General features: G+C 52.4%; 1 pseudogene; it reads right to left on the reverse strand.

The window, feature by feature from the left end:
• Positions 1-1,175: 1,175 nt before the first annotated feature.
• LOC103253108 lies at positions 1,176-3,112 on the reverse strand (annotated as a pseudogene).
• Between the last annotated feature and the right edge of the window lie 308 nt (positions 3,113-3,420).

Here is a 3,420-nt window from a genome sequence, read left to right on the forward strand (position 1 = left end):
TGCTTGAAAGTTTTTACCCCTTTTTTTTTCTTATTTATCCCTTGTGGAATGGGAACGTCTATTGGAGGCCTGTCCGACCACTATATTTGGAAGCACATAACATGTTTGAGTTCACAGGTTCACAGCAAGAACAGTTTCAATAAGGATAAATTGTACTTTGAGTCTTATCCATATCTGATTTAGATAACACATAAATGAGACTTTGGCCTTAAAACTTTAAAGGTGATGCGGAATGAGTTAAGACTTTTGGGGTTATTGGGGAAAAGACATGTATTTTGCAGATAAGAAGGATATAACTTTGAGAGGACCAGGGAGAGAATACATTAATCTAAATTGTTATGGCCTCCCTCCCCACAATAATGCATAGGAACATGCATAGTTAAAAATGCAAAACGACATACAAGCTTCCCAGACACCACATTAATCCTCTCAGCTCAGCACCCACACAATCTCCCCAAGGCACAGTACAGGGAGCAGAGCAAGGAATGGCCATTGGCTTAACAATGCCTATGATAGGAAACCAGGCCTGGGGCAGGTGCCGCACACTGTCAGCTGTGGTGTCACAGATCCCTCGAGATTCACTTTTCTTGACTTGAAAATGGTATGTACCAGGAACGGCAATGATAAGGGCCTTTACACCTACCCTGCAGGATCGTTTCCCAAGAAGGTGGATTTCAGAGAGCACAGTGTCTGCTTAAGCTCTCTGGGTAGACAGGCTGCAGGAAGGAAACTTGAAGTAGACTCTTAGATACTGGGTTCTTGTTTAAGGACTCTAAAATGACCCACACAGAGGTTTTGCTGATGGGGCTGTGAGAGAGGGACAGGTAGATATGTAACTGCATAGGAAGGCAATGACAACCCTTGGATGTCCATGTGAGGAGCTCAGAGCTAGTGTTGGGAGGAATGGGGGCAAAGACTCAGATGATGCTAATTGCTGGAGAAACTGGATGGGGTTGGGACAAGGCAAGATCCTGTCAGAAAGACTGTCCCCAACTGTATCCTAACCCTGCTTCATAGCCTGGGTTATGGTAGCCTCATGTGTACCATTTCTGCAGGGGCTGACTGGAGAGCGTTGCTGTGCAGAAAGCAGTACCAGTGGGAGAGAAGAGGAGGGGCCTGGATCATGGCAGCAAGAGGCTGGTGGCCAGGCTGGGACCCTCAATGCAGAGGCATTACTAGTTGATGGCTCTGAAGGAGAGGAGGGGGAAGGTGGTGGGTGCCAAAATGAAGCGAAGGACCATGTTTACATCTTCTTGGGTTGGAGTCTCCACCACAAAGTTTTCAGCACCTACGACTAAAACTGGGTTTCCCTCTGGCCTAGTCAGCAGCTCAAGGATCTGGGCCAGCCTCCTCCCACCCTCCTGGGTGCAGCAATGCTGAAAGAAGAGGAGCCGCAGAAATGGTCCCAATCAGGCACATGCCTGAGAAGTTCAGCCCCACAGCCCAGTGTCCTCTGCACCCTCCCTAGGTCTTTCCCAATATGACCCAAGCCCCACTGTTTGCTCTACTGTCCCTTCCCCACTCTTGCCTATCCCCCACCCTACCCTGTTTAGCAACCACTCTGCCGAGGCCTTACCCGGCCCTGGTTCAGACCTGGCCCCAGTGGGACCCCGCCCACTCTGCCCAGGGTTCAACCCACCCCACCCAGGCCTGCTCACCTGATGCAGAAACAGCAGCATCACCCCCTCTGCCAGGGGCTGCCCCAGGCACTGGCGCACACCAAAGCCAAAGGACAGGTGGTGGAAGTTCCTGCTGGTGCCCCTCATGTCTAGCCAGCGCTGGGGGTTATAGCGCTCTGGTCTCGGGAACAAGGCAGGATTGTGTCCGAATGAGTAGAGGAACAACTGGACCAATGTCTGCAGAAGGTGTGGAGGAAGGGTCAGCCACACCCCCAGGGAAGAGGGTAGGGAGGCACTGCTGGAGTGGCTGTGGGACTCACTCACCCCTTCTGGGATATGGTAGTTCTGCAACACCAAGTCTGAGTTCACCAGTCGTTCCACAGTGGCACCCACTGGTAGAGCCTGGGAAGGGAGCACCAATAAGTTCTCAACAGTGACAGGCCCCTCTGTGCTCTCTGCAGCCTTCCCATCCAAGATCCCTCATAGGTCCCATGGAAAACTTAGATCATGAGGAAGTGCTTTCTTGCACCTGCTAGACTCAGCCGAACCTTCTGGCCTGAGCACCCCACGCCAAAGAGGATTCACCTAGATTAGTCCCCACGATATTGCAGAGGATCCAAAGGAAGAAGTGTCCCTCTCCTTTAGAGAGGAGGAGGAGGTGCACAGGGAATGGATTCCTAGGCAAGGCTGCCCCTCACAGCAAGAACACCCCACATTTGTGCCCTCGATGCTGTCCGTAGGCCAACCAGGGCTCCAGGCTTGTCCAGTGGGGGTACAGGCTGTCCACCTGCTGCAGCCTCTCCACGTCCTCTGGCAGCATCACACACACCCTTTGTGTTCCTCCCATGTTGTACCTGTGAGGCAAGCCACAAGCCCTGCTGGATGGGGCGTGTCCTCCCCTGGGTCCCACTCTGCAAACCCTACCCAGACTGTCTCCTAGCCTGCCTCTCCCTTTCCTGGACTAGTGGTTTTACAGCAGGATGTTCTTTCTGCCATCTACCTCTCCAACTTCAGTGCCTCTGAATTCTGTCCTCTTCAAGGAGCTGTGGGTTGCTCTTCCCTCATGCAGCAATCCTCTTCATTAGCAAAGAGAAAGTCACACAACCCACGATACCCACCTCCCCATTTCTCTAAGAACACAGAGCTCAAGGACCTGGCTTGGAAATGGCAATGCTGAAAGCTTGACAAATGTTTTGGCAGCCTGCAGGGCCAGGAGATTCTGGGTGTTCTCAGCCTGGGGCAGGGAGGGCTTTACCTGAAAATAGGCCCAAGCTCCTGGAAGGTCTGATGTATCTCCAGGTGAAAGTTCTCGTAACCCTGTTCCCTCCAGATCAGCAGCATCTTCATTCACTTTTTGCCTGGACTCTGGGGTATGGCTTCCAAGGGTAGCACTGCCTTGGGGACTGGAGCTGCTCTGGTGCCCAGTGGCCATGCCCCTCGCAGGGACAACCAGGGCCCTCCATCCACACATCTGCTGTAGCCCTGAGTGCCATTCTGATGTTCCCCCTACCCGTACTCATCCCAAATCTTTTTATCTTGCCCGGGGATCTGCGCTGCAAGAAGGATCACATCATGAGAGAAATGGCCCTGGACGTGCCTAACAAATCCGGAGCAGAGGTCAGGGCTGGAGGCTGGGTCTTTTGAGTGGAGAGTGGGAGGAAGAGGCCCCTCCCCCCTCCTCTAAGGATGAGAGGCCGAAGACGAATGGGACCCTTATCTTATTCAGGAGCCTTGGATCATTCATCGCTTTGCTAGGTCCAGAGCAAAAAGTGAGGGGATGAGTTTGCATTAATTGTATTAA

Source organism: Carlito syrichta, unplaced genomic scaffold (genome assembly GCF_000164805.1).
Source record: "Carlito syrichta isolate Samal-C Ts95f unplaced genomic scaffold, Tarsius_syrichta-2.0.1 Scaffold200852, whole genome shotgun sequence".
Classification (NCBI taxonomy): Eukaryota; Metazoa; Chordata; class Mammalia; order Primates; family Tarsiidae; genus Carlito; species Carlito syrichta.